The sequence below is a fragment of the Canis lupus genome, chromosome 14 (assembly GCF_048164855.1).
Source record: "Canis lupus baileyi chromosome 14, mCanLup2.hap1, whole genome shotgun sequence".
Lineage (NCBI taxonomy): Eukaryota > Metazoa > Chordata > Mammalia > Carnivora > Canidae > Canis > Canis lupus.
In genome coordinates, this window is record NC_132851.1 from 5,256,598 (window position 1) to 5,277,858 (window position 21,261).

Consider the following 21,261-nt stretch of genomic DNA (forward strand, 5'->3'; position numbering starts at 1 on the left):
TTATTGTGTGTGTATCAGACACTGTTGTAGGCCAGCTACCTGAGGTGTAATGAAAAAGGACAATCAGCACGAATAAGGACATTATATGGCCCTATAAAGGTGAGAAGTATTTACAGATAAAACTAGAGCAAAGGAGAGCAAGAAAACTGGTGGCAACAATGTCAAGTATGGTGTTCGTGACAGTCCTCCATGAGCAATGACGGCGGTGGCTCAGGTTAGGGTGGTAGCAGTGAAAATGGCAAGCTGTGGTTGCATTCTGGGTCTGTTTTGAAGGTAAACAGGCTACAGGCTGTATGTGAGATGTGAAAGGAGGTAAGCAGTCAGGGTGACTCCAAGGTTTCTGGCTCAAGACAAATTGAAAGGATGTAGTTGTCAATCAATACCAGGGAAAGGTGTGAGTAAAGTAACTCTTGTCCAGAAGATCAGCAGTGGACACAAGGTGCCCAGGTACTTGGTGTAACACTCTTCTAGGTGTTTCTGTGAGGGTGCTTTTGGATGAAATTAACATTTGAATCAGTAGATATGGGTGGGCTTCATCCAATCAACGGAAGAAGGCCTAAATATCACAAAAAGGCAGACTCTTTCCCAAGTAAGAGAAAATTCTTCTTGCTTGACTACCTTTGAACTGGCATATGGACTTTTTCCTGCCTTTAGATTCCAACTGACACATCAGCTCTTCCTGGATCTTGAGCTTGCTGGTTTTCAGACCAGAACTTAACCATTGGCTCTCCTGGTTCTCAGCCTTGGCCTCAGAATGGAACTAAATCTTCAGTTCTCTCAGTTTGCCAACTCATCCTATAGATCTTGGGACTTGTCTGTATTCATAATCCTCATAATAAATAAACATCCATCTATCTATCTTTTTGGTACATACATACATACTTCCTATTGGTTCTGTTTCTCTAGAGAACCTGATTAATGTATGGTGCTAGATATCAAGGGAAAAGTCCATTAGGCAGTTGAATATGAGTCTGGAGTCTGTAACTGAGTTTAGGGCTGTTAATATATATTTGGGAATCACTGGCAAAGATAGTATTTAAAGCCAGAAGACTGGGTGAGATCACAGAGGGAATAAATATTGGTAGAAAAGAGGAACAGTTACTGAGCCTTGGGTCTCTGCAATGTCTAAATATCAGGGACCTCAGCCACAGAGCTTGAGAAGGAACAGCCACTCTGACAGGAGGAAACCAAGGAAGTGTGTTGCTCTAAAGCAACATTCTGAAGCCAAGGCAAAAATTGCATCAAGGAGGAAAGAGTGTTATCCTCTATCAAATACTGCTGGTTGGTCACTGCCCATTGATAAATGCCATTGCACTTAGCAATTCAGTGTCCATCAGTGACCTTGACAAGAAAAATAGCATTGAAGAGATGAGGGCAAAGCCTGGTGGAGTGGGTTTAGGAGTAAATATGAGAAGGGAAATTGGAGACTGTGAGTATGAACCCTCTTTGGAAGAGCTTTGTTCAAAAGGGATGCAAAAAAACAGGACAGTTGTTGGTAGAGAAAGGGGATCAAAAGGATTTTTTTTTTTTTTTAAACGAGAGTGCTAACAGCATGTTAGTAATACCATTAGCTGACATTTATGGAGCACTATGCCATGGTGCTAGGTACTTTACATGTGCCACCCTATTTGAATCCTCCTAATGGTTTCGCAATGCAGATATTAATACCTCCGTCTTTCATGCAAGGAAACAGATGTTAAGAGAAAGTGAGAAACTTTATAAAGCCACATTTAGTAAGTGGCTGTGCCAGGATTTAATTCCAGGTTGTTCAAACTTTAAAACAGGGATTCTTTACCACTACAGTATATTTATTGCCTCCCGTAACAGCCTGCATCCCTCAGAGAGATCAAGCCTGCAAGGGCCCCAGGCAAATGTTAACTGTCAGGATTTTCAGGGTATGAGAAAGCTCCTAACTGTGCAGAGCAGTGTGCAAAGAGATTTATATTCTTCTCCAGTCCCACCCTTTAGGATGGCAGTGTGTAACACAATATCCTTACGCGGAATACTTCTATACACAGCACTCCATGAAAATGGCCCTTACATCACATCCAAGGAGAGGAACAGACAGTAGTGTGTAAATTCTATTTTCAGATAGGCAGGGTAGTGGAAAGAAGTCCTGCCCTTTCTTGCGTGGTACACTGGTATGGATCCGGGGAGCTTCATATTTGCTGCTCCTGCAGTTGCTACATTAAACAGAGGAGGACACTGTTCTGGAGAGGGGGGTGCGGTGGGAAGAGGCTCACTGCCAGCCTTGACAATGAGAACTCCTGAGGTCTCTGGCTATTATCAAGCCCTGACACGTATGAAAATCCAATATACCAAGATTAAATCAGGCTGCAATATTAGTTTCCTTTTAAAAAATGCATGATTAATTTTTTTCTTAGTGAAAAGTAAGTTGCTCCTGGAATCTTTGTTCATGCTCAGAAGAAGATTGGATTATAGAGCCCTATGGAAATTCCCTACACTAAAGAGAAATGGGATGTATGTGTAGGGGAGGGGTAATAAGGAGGAGATAGAGTGTCTGCCAAATCCAGCGCTACCGTGTAAGATGAAGATCCTGAAGCCTCAGTTCAAGGGACAGCAAGAATGAGTAGGTGAAGAGCTTAAGAAAACTCCCCCAGTTAAGACAGGATGCCCTGGAAACAACCATTTCAATTAGTGCCAGCCTGGCTTAAAATGCGGATTAAGAGGTCATCTCAACTGTAGCTCGCTCACTGTGCAGTTCTTCCAGAGCAGCATTACTAGCCATAAATGTTGCTTTAATTCTCACATAGAGAGCTCTGCCAAAAAGCCTCATGAACCCTTCTTATTCACAGTGGAGAACACTGATAAAGCTTTCAGAAATGTCCCCCTTTACCCCCCCTACACACCCACTTGTTTTCAGTTACTACCTTTATGGAGAGTAACTTTGTTTTGTTTTGTTTTTTTACAAAATAGCCCATAGGTAGTGCATTTACTACATATCACAGAGGCGTTCTTCACAGCTTTTCAGAGGTCTATCCATCATGTCTGCATTATAACATAGACATTAGAAGCCTGGTCATCAGGAGAAAAACAAGCAGTGAATTCCATCTTAAGTTGGAAACAACTGAACTTTGTTCATAATCTTAAAATTATTTTTCTTGATTATAGAAATGATGCATGCTCTTCACTGGAAAAAATATTCAACCAATACAGAAAAATATAAAGGATAATGTAAAAGGTTCCTAACAATACCATCCCTCAAAGAGCATGATTAATAATTTATGTATATCCTTCCAGGTTATTCTCTGTATGTAATACATATATGTTAGAGATCCCTGATCTTAACTTCTTAGAGTTGTGTGAGAAAGTTTGTGTGCACGTATGTGGAAGCATTTTTAAGGATAAGGGACTATAACTTCTATCAGTTTTCAAAAAAGCTCAAGATAAATATAAATATGCATATACCTAAAAATATACTTGTATGCAAAATATACGTATATGTAAAAATATATATGAATATATAGCATATAAAGTATAACATATATAACTATGTATTCACACATATACATTCCTATTTAGTTTACAAAAATCTAATCATAACCTACATATAACCCTGTAACTCATTTTTTTTCCATTTAGGGAAAATTTTCCATTTTAGAAGTAGTTGTCATTCTCAATATTATTTAATTAACACTTGGTTTTTCTTCCTTTAAGTGCCCAAATTTGGGGCTTGGGGACAGAAAAATTTAGACTGGACTCCTGGCTCCACCATTTACAAGTTCCATAAGTTTGGCAGGTTACTCAGACTTTAGAAGCTCTCTGTTTTGTCATCTATAAAATCAATTAGAATTATAATAGCATTAATGCAAGGAATAAATAATAAAATATATTTTAGGCAGCCAGCACTTGCAATGTCTGGCACAGAGTAAATATTCAATAAACATTAGTGCTTTCAGTAGATAGAATGCACTTGGTCCACATTCATATAGCTAACAACATCTGGAGGAGGCTTTTCAAATCAGGATTTAGGATGACAATAAAGTGGATTATTGAGACTAACGCGGAAGCCACATTCCAGAATAAGATGGTATTATCCATTCTGTAGGAGTAATTCAGCGAGCGAATGATGATTTGTACAGCTGTAAATCTGCAAAGGATCGGTGTCAGCCACGGTCAGCCTATCCAGAATGGCTAAAGAAATTGCCTGTGGATTGAGCTGATTGGGACCCTCTGGGATCCTCCTCTTCTGTGATGTTCAGATCGTCATGATCCATACCACTTCTCATTCCATTTGGTCTGCCTTCCCATTTCTGGATCTTATTACTAAGCTTTCAGACTATGTCTGCAAACACTGAACATTCAATGAAAGTGCAGAATTCCATTAGCCTTTGCACAATGCTGGTGGCCTGCCTCATTTATTAACATGAACGGCTCTGGCCTCCCAGTGCTCCCTGTCCTGCTCGTGTGCACTCCTTAGCTCTGGTGTGCCTGGCAGCGCAGCACCAGGGCAGGCCACCATGACCACCACTCACTGAGAACAACTGTACACTACACATGTGCTAAGTACTTTGCACACTTTCTTTTTTGTAATCTCACAGGAAGTCCAGAAGTTATCATCTCTGACTCTTAGATATAGACATTTATTTAATTAAATAAGGAATTTATGCAATATTACATAATTGGTAAGGGACAGATTTGATATTTAAGCCATTTTATTCCACAGCCCTGGGATTTTTTGGCTTATATTTTTCTTAGTAAGCTTTATACCCAACGTGGGGCTTGAACTCACGATCCCGAGATCAAGAGTCACAAACTCTACCAACTGTGCCAGCCAGGCACCCCTCTAGAGCCTTGGTGCTTATGAATGCTACCACCACAACTTTTGATTCTATGTAATGAGTTACATACATGTTACACTTGCAAGATTTTGGTGGAGAAGGAGAAAACACCAATTTGGCATCCACTGGAAGTTTCCCTTTGAGCAGATTCCACAGCAGGCTTTCTTCTCATAGGAGGTCTCTCTGCAGTGTGGTTGTTCAAATTCACAGTCCACCCTGCAGACCAGAGCTGCAATTAACTTCTTCAGCTTTGGGGAAGACCAATAAATAAAACTGATTAGAAAGGGTGTATTACTTTGTGTGTGGTAGGCAGAATAATGGGCCCCAAAGATGTGTATGTCCTAATCTCTGAAACCCAGAAATCTATTGCCTTATACGGCAAAAGAGGTTTTGCACATACAATTAAGTCAAGAGTCTTGAGATGGGAAGGTTATCTTGGCTTATCCAGGTGGGCTCAATGTTTTCTCAAGGATGCTCCTAAGAGGGAGGCAGGAGTGTTAGAGTCAGAAGAGAAGCCGCGACAGAAGCAGAGGTCAGAGTGCTACAGGCAACCTCTAGAAGCTAGAAAAGGCAAAGAAAGACCCTCTTCTACCACCTCCAGAAAAGAACTCCGTTCTGTTGACCCATCTTAGGCTTCTGACCTCCAGAACTGTAAGATAATAAATGTGTTGTTTTAGGCCACATTTGTGGAGATTTGTTACAGCGGTTACAGGAAACTAATTCAATGAGAATATTCCAAGTGTCTCATAACAATATTGTCCAGCATTAAACTAGAAGTCTGGGGCATCTGGGTGGCTCAGTGGTTGAGCATCTGCCTTTGGCTCAGGTTGTGACCCTGGGGTACTAGAATTGAGTCCCACATCAGGCTCCCCGCAGGGAACCTGCTTCTCCCTCTGCCTATGTCTCTGCCTCTCTCATGAATAAATAAATAAATAAAATCTTTTAAAAACCCCACAACACCTAGAAGCCCTCCTATACCAAATGTATTTAAATCCAGGGGATAGCTGGGTGGCTCAGTGGTTTAGCACCTGCCTTTGGCCCAGAGTGTGATCCTGGAGTCCCGGGATCAAGTCCCACATCAGGTTCTCTGCATGGAGCCTGCTTCTCCCTCTGCCTTTATCTCTGCCTCTCTCTCTCTCTTTCTCTGCATATATGTCTCTCATGAATAAATAAATAAAATCTTTAAAAAAAATTTATTTAAATCCATAAGATTATCTGGTGCTTCAAAGAGCCCATCAATGATGTCCTAATTGATCTGATTCTCCCTCTTCATAAAGAAAATGACTTATAATATTCTACCTGTAAGCTTTTAATTGAACATTGACTGTAAACATATTTCCCAAACCTAGGAGTAGAAGGCCATTTTCCTCTCCTTGGGAAAATAATCTAGGCACACTATCCTCTAATTGATACACATTCACTCACTGACCCACAGCTTTACAAATCTAAAACAGGCAGGCATGGTTGGAAGTGAAAGCAAAGTCCCTTTTTTTGCTGAGACATTTGTGAAAATTTTCAACACCTACCTACAATAGCAACTTTCATCACATCGATTGTACAAAGGTTAAAAGGTCTTCCTAATTTTGATTTAAATAAATGAAGAAAAGAGTGTCCCTGTTTGTTTACAAATACAAATTTAGAAGCACTGTGAAATCTCCAACAAAATTAGCCACCAGGGAGAAAATAAATCAAATAACCTATTTAACCAAGGCTGAGCCACTTACATTCATAGGACTCTGGATAATGCTGCCCAGCCAGATTGAACAGAGAACAAACTCTGAAGGAAGAACCAGTAGCCCAGGAATAGAATTCAAAGAGCAGAGTGAATATCGTTAGGAGATTGATGAGGCTTTTGTTGTCCTGGTCATTGAGCACAAAAAAGAGTCTATAGCTCTGGAAGGTTCCTAACCACCATCAGTCATTGTTATTTGAACAAGCCAGAAAACAATCAGATTTCAGAAATGCATCCTTTGTGGCCTACATTTAAGAGAGTAGGTTTTGGTTTTTGGAAAACCTGCTGTGTATCCCTGTGCTCTCCAGCTGGACACCACAATAATTGATGTTTCTGTGTAGATACTAGACTGCTTTGAAATAGCTAAAGGAACATTAGTTGGTTCTCTTGTATTATTCATTTCTCCAGCCAAGAGCTCCAAACAGCTTATGTGCCTGGCACACTAGACTGTCTTTTAAAGAAATCTCATCTAAAGCTGGCATTATACTGGTTGGCCGAAATTATTGTAATTATTTTTTTTTTCTAGATTTTCCCCATTACCCACGGTCTCCTTGTCAACAGGCTCCTTCTTACTCTGTGACAGTAACAATTTACACTAAACAAATTATTAAAAATGCCGGAATCACTGTATAAACACCTTGTTGCTTTCCTACAAAGAAGTAGGATGGCAAACAATTGCTATTTCTTTACCAGGAAAAAATAAAGTTAGAGCGAGTGGCATGCCTCTGTGTGCCAGCTGTCATCTGGGACAACAGGGACTCTTGACCCACTTGGCAAACAGCATGAACTTCCAAGCCTCTTTTGCTCTCCCAGAGCACAGGGCAGAGACAGCCTGGATTTTCCAAAAGTCATGATTTCAAATAATTTTATTTTCAACACAGTGATTTATTTAATCTAAAACTAAATGTGGTTTAATCTTTATACTAGTTGAAGACTGTTAGTATAAATGTTTAAAAAACATAAAATCTTTAAACTGTGTTACAATTCAGGGTTAAGATAATATGGTCACTGTATTTTTATACATTATCATGTGCATTAATAAGGTTTAAATTTAACTCCCCAAGTCAAGCGTAACTTACAATGCACAGGAGTTCAAACAAATGAGCCTTTCTTCCTAGTCATTGCAGCCTGTGGACCTGATATAAGTCCCAATTTCTTCCTATCAAGTTGCTTGCCCTCCTTCTGCCCACCCTCTCCAGAAAACAAAAATAAAAAATGACTGCCATCCAGTAAGTGCAGATGGGTGAACTTCAGAAGCAATAACAAGCCCTGTCTCCTTGCACAGCTGTGGTTGGTTAGGCTGTGTGTCTATTGTGATCCTCTGCAGTTTTAGCAGGAACTACGTTAGCATCATAATTACCTACAGATGAGCAAGTCAAGGTAGGTCAGAGTGGGTGAAAACTCACAAAAAAATTCCTGGGATGCAGTAGCACAAAGCATAGAAGAAAAGCTCTACTTATTTGGGAAACCGCTGAAAATAAACACTGCCCACTATAAAATAGTCAAAGAAAATAGCCCATTCTTTTTCCATCTCTCTTCTCCATTTAAACTTACAAAGTCTATGGGTATAAAACACACTTGGGGGTAGCCTTTACTGCCTATCCTGAATTTTCGGAAAGGATCAGACTAGATACTAAAGGGCCCAACAGAACATTAACAGATGGGTCTAATTCATAAGGGAATCATTAAGATTATATTTTATATGTGTGGAGAGTTTAATTTTTGCAAACTACTTCCATGATTGTTCTTAAGTGGGGTACCAAGATTATTAATAAGTCATTTTGGGTAAGTGGAAAAGAATGGCACCAAGTTAAGACTATAACTCACATCTCCTGATTCTTGGTCCCATTAACAACATAACCTCAGAAAAACACTTCCCCCCAAAAGTGGGTCAGTTGAATATTTAACCCTGAACACCCAAGGCACTTTCAATGGCAGGAATTGGAGTTACAAATAGTAACTGGATTATTTCATTTATTCACTTAATGATAATTATTCTACAAATAAGCACTATTTAAATACCAACTTTGTGCCAGAGAGATCAAGATGGGCATAGGCTTGCCATCAAACAGTTAATAGCTTCATTTTATTCCTTTATGTGAAGAGTAGGGGCCTGGAATGAGGCCATAGAGAGTTCTACACGTCCCTGAGAAATGAGGAAAGGGTGTTAAGGCAAAATCCTCACATGTTAAGATGGCAAAAGAGCCATGAGAGTTAGATCCCAAGAAGAAAGGGTTCCATGGCCAAATTAGTTTGGGAAACACATCTTATCATATATTCCCCTTAGACATTTTTTTCTTTTCATTTTAAAGATTTATTTATTTATTTATGATAGACATAGAGAGAGAGAGAGAGAGAGAGAGAGAGAGGCAGAGACACAGGAGGAGGGAGAAGCAGGCTCCATGCCGGGAGCCCGACGTGGGACTCCATCCCGGGACTCCAGGATCGCGCCCTGGGCCAAAGACAGGCGCTAAACCACTGAGTCACCCAGGGATCCCCCTCCCCTTAGACATTTACAAGCAAATTAAATGTGCTGAAAATTTTTCTAATTAAGAAGCATACTAAATTTCCTTCACCCAGCAAATATGTTTACCATGGAACATCCCATAGAACCTGCCTTTCGTGGGTCCCACTGTGGAAATGCTGATAGGTCCACAGTCCTCCAGCAGAGTTAGAGGGCTCTGAGCTAGAAGCCACATTTTTCTAACAGCACACACACTTGTCAGAAAGGCCTACTAAGATACTCACTTCCAGAGCTTCCTTGGCTTTAAGCAACTTTCAAAGGAGGCAGACAACAAAGAAGCCCTACTGGTTCCCAACAGAAGCTTTGGAAACATATTCCTAAAACCACTTCCTTCAGCCTCAGGTACTTTCTCTAGTTTCTGGATCTTAGATTTTCCTGGGGCTTGGGTCCATATCCTCTACCTTTGGTAGCTGTCCATCCTCTTTGACCTGAATCTTGTCATCATCCCATTTGGCTTCCTGGTAGCTGTTCTCATTCTTTGGTCCAAGGACATAGACTGACCCTGGAGCCCCTAGCATTACCCTGCAACTCTGAGGCCAAGGGGCCCTCTTGTAAGGTTTTATACATGAAATCTCCTGTTCCTGAGTCAGCATATGGCTCATTACCTGAAGTCAAACTTTGTGTTGCCTTGTGAGAATTAGTTACTAGAAAGCAAAGTTAATGGTCTACCTCATTTTAACCAAGAAAATTTCGTAGTGATCTAGTTTCCTTAGAAAGATTAAGGGGTGGGGTACTGAGGTATATCATATATTATCTCATTTCATTAACCCAACAAATGATGAGATAGTTGCAATTTTTACCTGTTTTCCAAATCAGGAAACTGATTATATTCCAAATCAGTTACTGATCATAGAGACAGTAACTTGCCCAAAGTCACAGAACTTAAATGATAGAACCAGGTTCAACAGGATTATTCAAACCCAGGCAGTCTGACCTCAGAGTGCATGCTGCTCTGTACAATAAGCCTCCCTTGATCCACAACCACCCTCCCACCCCCCACCCGCCCTAAACAAGATCTACCTATTCACCTTCTGGAACCACTGCCCAGGAGCATGGCACTCTTATGTGGTCATGATCCTGGGGCAGCCTCGGTTCCCAATATCACCCCTTCCTCAGCAGTCTGGTCAGCACACCATACCCTGGGTTTGTTCTCCTTTTCCTGTCCCTCTGTCAGAGCAATGTATTTCTACTAGAGTTAACTAGTGAACTACTCTGTGCTAATGTTCCCTTTCTGGTAACAAAATGCTTCAAACCCAGGCTAAATGTGTATGTCTCCAGAGACTCCATATGCAGGGACTCTAATGGTAAGATGGTAGAGACCTACCATCATTTAGTCAGATTTGAAACTTCAGCATCCCATGAACCGTTTACTTTGCTTAGACCAACATTCTCAACTCTCCCTGCACATGAGCATCCTGGAAGCTTTTTTTAAAATAAGAAACTTATGCCTGGGCCATACCCCAGACCAAACGACTAAGAATCTCCAGGAGTGGGTTCCACTGGCATATTAGGTGATTCTTGTATGACACTACAGTTGAATACTCCTGTCCCAAACATAGGGCTATGTTTGTAAGGGGAAACACTTTTCCTAAATTTGAGTCTTTGTACATCCCACAGAGGCTGGTGAAAGATGACAATCTGCTTACTCAGAGGAGGGAAGAGGGTTTAAGAATCACAGGCCTGACTCTGATCAGCATGTACTGTTGGGCCAGAATCAGCTTCTTTAGGATTTTGTTTTCTCATGCAATAATGAGGGATTAATACTAACTTACCTCAAACATGGGTAATGAGAAATGATTAATTCAGGTGGTCATCAGGTACTCCTTAGGCAAAGTTAAAATCCTTCTATGACAAACAAAGGGATTTGAGTGATTTTCCTCTTAAATATTACCAAGAAAGCCCCAGTAGTTGTACATTTAAACTGGAGTGAATTGCAATGAAGCAGATGGCTCGGACTCACTAATCACCCATAGATGGCTGCTGCTCTTTCCTCCCGTTAATATCTGTCTTCTGGAGAGCAATTTGGGAAAATAAATCAAAAGAAAAGAACATAGGTTCTTTGGCACACTCCCAGAAAACCAATGCTGTCTTGCTGACAAACTGTTCCCTGTTTACAGGGACTGTAACTTTGCCCTGACTCAAACAGAGTGGGGCCCTACAATGAAAGAAAATAACCAAAGTGTTCTTGAAATAGAAGCTCCCCTTGTGTATAGTTCATTAACTTATTACTCTTGGGGTGAAAAAAATCATTCCAAAACAGAGATGGAACTCTGAAATGATCATGTTAACCAGGGGGGAAATGTGATTTAACTTATAAAAACTTTACAGTAACTCATGATATTTGAAGTGAAGTTTACTCTCATGAAGCTAGAAAGAGCTCTAAGAGAAAGACACATGTAGATTTCAAGATGCAAGTTTTAGCCCCTGCCAACCACCATCTCATTCACAAGTGATGGAGAGCGTGGGCAGTAAGGCAGGGTGGAGGCACTCACTGCCACAGATGTGAGGAGGTCCACCTGTGGCATATCAGTCCTGCTAGCCAGGCTCTGTCCTACAGCTTCTAAGAGGCCAGCACTGAGGTTAGCCTCCTTTGAATAAGAACCATTTGATACCAACCCCTTGTGTATTTATTATACCCTGAGTGCTACACACTGAGGAACGATTTCTAAGGAAGGTGAAGACAATAGGGCATGCTCCCTGCCCTCTACTCTTGTCAACTTATTGTGACCAGATATCCAAAGTTGATAACCTTGATCTTTTGGGAAGTGTCCCTAAAAAAGCTCAGAGGTCAGATAAAATATGGGAAGCCCATTTAAATCTGAATTTCAGATAAATAACAATTAATGTTTGAACATAAGTATGTCCTAAATACTTTTTGGAATATACTTATACTAACAAATTCAAAGTTTATCTGAAATTCAAATTTAACTGGGTGTCTTGTATTTTTTACTTGCTAAATTTGATAGCCCTACTTAAGATATCTGTAGGCTCTGTTGTGAGCTTTATGAATTAGTCCCATCCTTAGGCTGTTCCTCACAAATAAGGAGCTTGGAGTTGTTTTCTAGTTGTGGTAGTGATCTGGGCTGATGACTTCTTATTTGCATCAGATCTCTTTGTGACCAGTGGCATATATCCACAACAAGAGTTTCTAGTGATGCTAGTGATGCTAAGTGGTCATGTTGGATTGAGAGTGCAGATTGTGACTTCATAACTTACTGATCCCTAAAGGCAAGAGTTGCTTTCAAGGCCTAAAACGATGCCTGTATTCTAGAATCACCTGTTAAATCCAAGGGCACAGCTATTTGAAACAGCATGGATGGATCTAGATGGTATTATGCTAAGTGAGATTGGTCAGACTGAGAGAGACAAATACCATATGATTTTACTCATAAGTGGCATTTAAAAAATCAAATTAATAAACAAACAAAAAAAAGTAGAACCAGATCTATAAATACAGAGAACAAACTGATGGTTGCCAGAGGGAGGTAGGAGTTGGGTAAAATGGGTGAAAGGGAGTGGGAGACACAGGCTTCCAGATCAAATGAATAAGTCACAAGAATAAAAGGCACAGCATAAGGAATGTATTCAATGGTACCATAATAGCGATGTATGGTGACAGATGGTAGCTACACTTGTGAATATTGCAAAATGAATCACTAAGTTGTAAACCTGAAACTAATGTAATAGTGTGTGTCAACTATACTCAAAAAATGAATAAATAAAAATAAATTAATTAATTAAATAAACCCAAGGGCAAGACCTTGCTTCCTCATGTTATATGCTGACCACATGTGCCTAAAATTCCTGGTGCTTGGCAGTCTGTCCACAGCAAGAGATCCTCATAGACTGAGAAGATTAAGAGGTGCTGGTGGCTATCAAGGGTTAGTTACTGTGAGTTAAGAATCACCTAGAAAATCTTGTGTAGAAGCAGATCCCAAGCCCTAGCCCTCTAGATTCTGATTCCAAAGTCCTCAATTCAGCCTAATTTTTTTAACCACACTACTGAGATTTGACCCCAGTGCCAGGGCTTGTGTTTAGACCTTATGCCTCTTCTCCCAGGCTCCTGGGAAGATCCTATCCAAGAGCCCCTGGGGGTCAGTTGGGCTGGTGCTCCCGCTCACTGACACAGCAGCTCAGATCTAGCTCGGACTTTGAATGAGAGGACTTGAACTTCTCTTCCTGTGTCATCTTCATGCAGCCATTTGTCTCCTTACATCTCCAGCCCTGACTACTGCAATGGCTGCTAAAAATGTGTCTCTTTTTGCCAGTCACTTTATGCCATTAGCATTCCCAGACCTCATTTTCCTGTTAGCATGGCCTGGGATTTCACTGATGGTTGTCAAGATAGCTCCTAAGTCATACAACTGGGAATGTTCTGCTTTACACGGTTCCATCCACATCTAACACCAGATTGCTGGGGGGCCACAGAGCTACACTCTCAAAAAGAAGCCCAATGCAACACTGAAAAGTTGGGGGTGTCATGGATGTGCCCTTTGAGTCAGGGTCTCCACCTTGGCAAGTGAGGAGGGGCCCACAGGGAGCAGCGTATTCCCCAGACGATCTTGTGTTAGGGACAAATAAAATGATCCTATGGAGATGTGTTTAGTGACAGTCTAAATCCCCCAAAGATAAGAGATGGGTGACGTGTATAGTATGTGATGGAACTGAAATGACTGAGATGGAAGGAGTAAATGTTCTGCAATCCAAAGCAGATCTCTGCACCTCTGTCGGGTACTTTCCAATAAATGTGCTCCTGGAATCTAATTTCAGAAAAAGCAAACCCAATCCTTTTTGGATTTCATTCATTCATCTATTTGACAACTATTTGAACACCTGCTATGTGGATAGAATAACACATCTTGAAAAGAAACGACTCATTTTAATTAACCAGGAATTGAGAGCCTACCTGCTCTGAAAACTAGTAGCTTTTTATTAAGTTACCAGAAATGGGAGGCGAGGCCCTGAGACTTCTGCAGAGGACTTTCAGATGGTGACCTGGTTCAGAGGCATTTGAGCAGGGAAGTTCTGCTAGGTAATTATGTGAAAGGCAGAGCTCTGCAACTGAGGGGTTCATGCTTTACCAATTTCCAGCAGGCTTCAGGAACTCAGTAGGGCTTGGAAGCCCGGTTCTTAGTTGTCTGTGGTTTCATGCTGTTCCTGTGAAGTGAGGGCTCAATACAGGTAATGATATTGTAGACAAATATAAGCAGATCCTTAGATGTAAACTTGCAAAGAAGACTGGTGAAGGTTTCAAATCATGAGGAATTGAGGCACCAACATTTTTGCCAAAGTACAATAGTTCTAATTAGGGCTGTATTCACTGAACTGGCAAAGATAGAAGAACCTTGTAATAATACTGCCACTCAGCAGAAAAGGACACAGCAGAGATTAGATTGTATTTGGATGAACCAATTATCTACAGCAAATTTGGGAACAACTTCCACCTGTTTCTCCAAAAATCCATGCCTTGGGCTTTTCCCATGATGCTCCATCTGTCTGAAACACCCTACTCAAAGCTTCTTCTGACAATCAGGAAGTCAGTGGTCTCATTTTCTGCAAAGAAATACAGCACACCTGTTTCTAATAACCACATCAAATTTGTTCATTCCCTTGTTCATTCATTCAGTGACTTGGTTATTTGATCTCTATCAGGCACTTAATGCGCATGCCAGACCCTGTGGAGTACATTGAGGATACAGACTTGAAACAAAGCACCTCATTTACCTTCAGGGAGCATGAGGTTTAATGGAAGAGACAATAGGAAATCAGAGCACTGTGTGGTTAGTGTTATAATACGGGTTTGTATTATGCAAGAGTCCTGGTGAAACTAGCAAGGGCTTCTGAGAAAAGGCAGGGCTTGAGTGGAGTCCTGAAGGATGAGGGGGTACCTGTTGGAGGCAGATACTATGAGTCTAATGATGGAATCAGAGAATGTGATCCATCTTCTTTCACTTTTCTCTGTATAAATGATCCATTTTGATCATATGTCCAAACAGGGTTGGGAGTGCTGTCTAGGGCCATGAAGGAAAAAGAAATGACCTTGTGGAGAAAAACACATGTGCCCTAGTCTCACATACTAACACATTGGGATAAACATTGCGAATGTTAATACAACTTCACTTTAAAATGGCAGACGAAGCATACAAGTCTATGTATTCTACCTCTAAAAGTTCCACTGAAATGGTAGAAAATATGTATGAAGAAGAATAATCAGTAATAGGGATGGAAATCAGAAAAGGTTACCATCTGTAGACAGAAATGTTAAAATTTCTGGAAAATAGTGAACTGACATGGTTGGATTGAGTCAATAAAAACCATCACAGAGATTAGGTTTCAGAGAGAGGTGATAGAGAGGTGAGAGCTGTTCTTCCCAACAACAGAACCCCAGAGAATTCAGATCTGGAGCCACAGGGAGAAGGAGCAGAGAAGGTAATTAATAGAAAGGCTCTGCAGAATGCTTTTTTCCCTATCTTTTCCCACTCTACTCCAAACTCTGCACAAAAGGCAGTACACTATGCAGTTCACCCCTCTAAATATAGTCTTCCTGACTTGGGCAGTATGGGCAGTCATAGCTTGCCTACCTGCTTCTTATTCTCAAATGTTCCTACCATAAACCTGCCTGCCCTGCTCTGCCCTGCCCTGTATGAGAAGCACGGTAGAAAAACATTCCTGTATAACTGCCAAGGAAATCCCACCAGGTGCCTCTACTAGTCAACCCAGGACTTCATTTATAAATATGATTGGGCCATAAAGGCAACAGTTATGTAAGAAAAGCCAAGAGCATAAAAGACAAGGATTCAGAAGAACAACAGAACAACTGATGCCAAAAGAAATAGAGTTGAAACAGGACATAGAATATAACTTTTTTTTTTTAAAGTGTTACTACTGTTTTCGGGGAAATTTGGGAGACTATTGTATCCATAAACAAGAGTACGATATTTTGAAAAAGGAGCCATAAAAAAACGTTTTTCAAAAAAATTAAAGATTTTTAAAAGATCCTGAGTAGAAAGGCTGAATTTACTGAAATGACATGACATAAAAATAAATTTGAGATCTGCGAGACAAATTTGAGGAAATTCTTGGAATGCACATAAAAGAAAAAAAAGAGAAGGGCACCTGGGTGGCTCAGTCAGTTAAGCGCCTGCCCTGGCTCAGGTCATGATCTCAAGATCCTGGGATGAGCCTTGAGTAAGGCTTCCTGCTCAGTGGGGAATCTGCTTCTTCTTCTCCATCTGCCGCTTCCCCCTGACTTGTGCTATCTCTCTCTCTCTCAAATAAGTAAATAAGATCTTAAAAAAAAGAGAGAGAGAGAGAGAAAATTTAAGAACATAGAGGAGAGAGATCTAAGATCCAAGAGCTCAGGTGTCTTCTAATATCTTTCCAACAATAAAAGCTTTTGGAGGAGAAAATACAGATGACAGAGAAGATGAATATTTCAAAGAAGTAACAGGATATTTTCCTGAGCTGAATAAACCTTGAATCTTCAGATTAATATAGCTTCAAGTGGAAAAATGAAAAAAATGACATACCTTGACACTTTCTGGTGAATTTTATGATTTCCAGATACAATGAGAAAATTCTGAAAACTCAGGGAGGGAATAAAAGAGCCACCTGTGAAGAGAATGGCAGCAGACTTTGCATCTGCTTTTCAGTTTGCTAGAACACATTAGAGCAAAGCCCATAAAATGGTGGAAAATTATTTTGAATCTAGTTTTTCAATTATAAGGGCAAAATGAAATTTACAAGGAGTTAGCAGGTCTGCTGTTTTGAGGGACCAACTTAGAAATATATTCTAGAAAAATTGAAAATGAATCCAAGAAGTAGGTAGACCTCGAAATCATGGAAATAATCCAGTTCTGATGGAAAGATATACCAGTGAAATAGCCTATTTAGTCTGAATTAGGAAACAGGAGAATGAAGACTCTTCAACAAACAAATGGTTATCAAGACCTACTGGATACTTAAGAATCAAGAAGCAAACGTTGACACACCACATATGTACTTAAGATTTAAGTTTCTTCAGGTCAACCAGAGAAGAGAAAGAAAATAAGAAATGCTAGGAAGATAAATATTCATAAAAGGTTGGAGTACCTGGGTGGCTTAGTGATTGAGCGTCTGCCTTTGGCTCAGGTCGTGATCCCGGGGTCCTGGGATGGAGTCCCACATTGGGCTCCCTATGGGAAGCCTGCTTCTCCCTTTGCCTATGTCTCTGTCCCTCTCTCTGTGTCTCTCATGAATAAATAAATACAAATCTTTTAAAAAAATAACCATAAAAGGCAGTCAAGTCTCAATATGAAGCAAATCAAAATATAGTTTGAATTTAATAAACGGAATATAAAAAACACTGGTGTCTGAAGCACATAAAGTTAAGCCTCTGTGATCAAGGGAGAGGGTCAATAAATACAGTGAATTCCTCTAAAATCTCTGTGAGTTCTAGTTCACTGGGTAAAATAACTGCTTCCCCATTGTATGATTTATTTTCCCCTTTGAAAGAGGTTTGTAACTTCATGGATGATGTTTCTTATAGATTATGCTTTTTATCTAGTTTTTTTTTTTTTTTTCCCAGGAGAATATTCCTAAGGGTGAAATTAAGTTTCGAACTCTGGTTAAAAACATTTTATTTTCCCAAAGGTATTTTTGTTTGATTATCTATGGTCTTTTCAGATCTTCATGAGATGGTTAACTAAGTTTTAACTAACTGAAAATATAAACCTATATACCCATTAAGAAACAATTAGTTTTTAAGAAATGTTGATTCCCCAATCTCTTTCTATTTGATTGATTTAAAATTTTTAATTTTTAATTTTTAATTCAATTTCATTAGAATCCAATAATTCCTGCTTTAAAGAAATCATCTGAAGTTCAAATCCTCAAGTTTATTTCAGAGTTCTTTTTCTTCTGTTAAAATAAAGTAAAATGAATTATAATGCTTTTTAACTTGAAAATATTAATTGTGGCTACTTTAGGCAGTAGAATATTAAGAGAGGATTTCTTTCTTTATGTTCTTTTATATTGTCCAAACGTTTTACCATAAACATGTATTATTCTATACTTAAGTTACTTAAAATGAGCATTAGTAGAAGACTATTTGAGTAGATCACTGGGACCAGAAAGTCTCAGGTTAAATGATTTTATTTTTGATAATCAAAGTGGCGAGCCAAATAATTATGCAAAAATGGTACTGAATAGGATTTAAATAGGTGGTTTGGAAAACAGGTTTCAATCCATCATCTCCACTGTATAACTGAAACCTCTACATCATGGAACTCTGCATAAACTTTGCCCACTTGTAAACCTAAGAATCTCCCAGTTATTTGGGGACTTTTAACAGAGATTTTACTAATTGAAGAGTGTATACAAGGGAAAGAAAAATTATAGGTTTATTTCAAACTTCCTTAAAATGTACCTCTTAAAGAAAGTTAAATGGTCATTAGCAAGGCCTGGGATGTGGGGAGGTGGGGAGTTAGTGTATAATGGGTACAGAACTTCAATTTGGGAAGATGAAAATTGCTGGAAAGGTATGGTGTTCATGGTTGCACAACATGAATGTGTTTAATGTCACTGAATTATACACTTAAAACTGTTGAAATTTTTAGGTTAATTTTTGTTATGTGTATTTTACCACAATAAAAAATTTCCTGTTTCTTAAACCCAGACATGATTTAATGTGATTTCAGTGAGACCTTTCCTTTTTTTTTTTAACAGTATATTTTTATAGATTAGTATATTTTTGTCAACCTGTAACACAACTAAGTTTTGTACCTTTTACAAGACCCTTTGTGATTTTAACAAAGTAATCCTCCCGGGAGGGATGCTGACAGAGCAGTAAGCCATCTCGGTCAGTCTTGGTATTAACTGTGAGGCTGTTTTGAGGGCCAGAGGAAGAAGTCAACTCTTTTCTGAAGAACAATGGATTGGGCTTTTAAAGTTGGAAGTTGGCTAACATTTTTGGAGATGAATATAGAAGATTTTTGAAAAATTTTTATTTATTTATTCCTGAGAGACACAGAGTGAGAGGCAGAGACACAGGCAGAGGGAAAAGTAGGCTCCCTGTGGGAAGCCAGATGTGGGACTTGATCCCAAGACCCCAGGATCACGACCTGAGCCAAAGGCAGATGCTCAACCATTGAGCCACTCAGGTACCCCAATTTAGCAGATTTTAATGATAGTTATTTTACAAAATGAAATTTGGACCAGAGGTTGCCTCTTTCTTAAATAGCTTCTATTTTGTGTAAACAACTTCTGGATATGCCAGAAAATAATTTCATGAAAACTATAACTTGCAGTTAAACTTCTGCTCAGTTTCCTTATAAAGTAGATCCTCAAGAGAGTGAATGGTTTGAGTTAACTGCCCCCAGCAATTGGCCTTGGAAGAGAGTTCAGGGATCACCAAATGTTCCGTGGCCATTCACTGCTGAGTAGCCAGGAGGTAGCAAGAAGCATTAATGTGTGCAATGGGCTCAGTAAACAGAATTGATTTCCAAACATGCACAGTCGCTAGCAGCAGTGGCGAGTCATGTTGTGTAAACGTAAAGCATAGACTTTACTCTCTGTCGGAGGTGGAGATAATCTACTCTCTGTCCTCAACTGGTTTAAAATCTGTATTTAAAAATAAATAAATAAAATAAAATAAAATCTATATTTAATTGGAGACTTAACAACTATATCACAGATTCAATTCCTGGCAGGCACTGGACCTTAGGGACAGTACTAACCTACAGGGGGCAGAGGCAAAGTTATAACCAATATCAATATGTGAATTCACATTTCACTAGAAGGATTAACAAATGATGTTTTTGTTACTCTTTTATTGTGTGTGTATAAATATATATATTATATAAATATATACATATGTAATACTAATATACATACACTAAAAATATATATTCTACACACATCTGTATGTATAATTTACAATATTTTTCTTGAGATTGTGATACTCTGATTAAGAACATTCTGATAGTGGAGCGCCTGGCTGGCTCAGTCGGTAGAGCATGGGACTCTTGATCTCAGGGAGTTTGAGCCCCACGTTGCATAAAGCCTACTTAAAAAAAAAACAAAAACAAAAACAAGAAATCATTCTGATAGTTGCCAAACACATACACTGATGGCCAATTTTCAAAGATTAGAAATGTACTGGGCAGCCCGGGTGGCTCAGCGGTTTAGCGCCGCCTTCCACCCAGGGTGTGATCCTGGAGATCCAGGATCCAGTCCCACGTTGGGCTCCCTGCGTGGAGCCTGCTTCTCCCTCTGCCTGTGTCTCTGCCTCTCTCTCTCTCTCTCTGTGTGTCTCTCAGGAATAAATAAATAAAATCTTTAAAAAAAAAAAGAAATGTACTTACAACTAAAACATCACTGACTATAATTTAGTCTTTCATTGATGACTCATTAAAAGACATCAGAATAATGGTGCAATATCCTAGGGGTTTCATTATGAATATCAATGATCACTATAGTATAATTCTATGGAAAATGTTAGGAAGGCTTCAATTTTTCGGCTGGCTTGAGTTTTATGTAAAATATGACTTTGCTAAAAACAGATTATAGTCTTAAAACTATGAAGTTACATAGCTCTCCCTACAGATATCGCCTGGCTAAAGTTAAAAGGGCCACTCTCGCAGCATTGAGGGCAAAAGATAACTCACATTTTTTTAGTTTAAAAAGTTAGAACTTTTCTATGAGAAAAAGGAAGCACTTAACACATATTTGGGATTTTAAAATAAGCTGTATGAAGCAAAAGTAAACAGGGTTATTAAAATAGTATAACACTATTTGACACGTACATCACTTACCTCTTCCCAAACTTTCACTAGCTTCCTGTTATCTATCTGATCAAATCCAGCTTACCTTAAATTAATAAATTCTAGATCCCCACTGACCCACCTTAGGTATTATATGTTTTTTTTTTTTTTTTCCTTTTCCCAAATGTTTTCTCAATCCCAGATGGGTGTCAATTCCTATTACCCATGCTGTTTGTTACTTGTGGATGATCCTTTCACTTCTGTGGTCATGCCAAATATTCTCCATCCTTTAAGATTCAGTTCAAAGCTTAATTCCTTCCTGAAGGAAGATGCCTCTCAATATCCTTCTAGGGTTAATCTATTCATTAGTCACTTACCAAAGATTTAATGACTAGATACAATGTGCTGAGCACTACCTGGGGCATTATGAGAGGTTGTAACCAAGACACAGCTTCTTCAATT

General features: G+C 39.4%; 1 protein-coding gene across 14 annotated transcripts in view; it reads right to left on the reverse strand.

The window, feature by feature from the left end:
* Nucleotides 1-21,261, reverse strand: part of NCALD (neurocalcin delta) — a 370,439-nt gene that overhangs the window by 50,688 nt on the left and 298,490 nt on the right. For 2 of the 14 annotated variants that reach the window (XM_072774073.1, XM_072774079.1), the window contains one exon: nt 4,873-5,018. The exons of 10 other annotated variants lie outside the window; for them this stretch is intronic. The gene's annotated coding sequence lies outside the window, so the exon portion shown is untranslated. Of the gene's footprint in view, nt 1-4,872; nt 5,028-7,613; nt 7,797-21,261 lie in introns of those variants that run through there. 2 more of the 14 variants (XM_072774082.1, XM_072774080.1) reach the window with 2 other exon arrangements.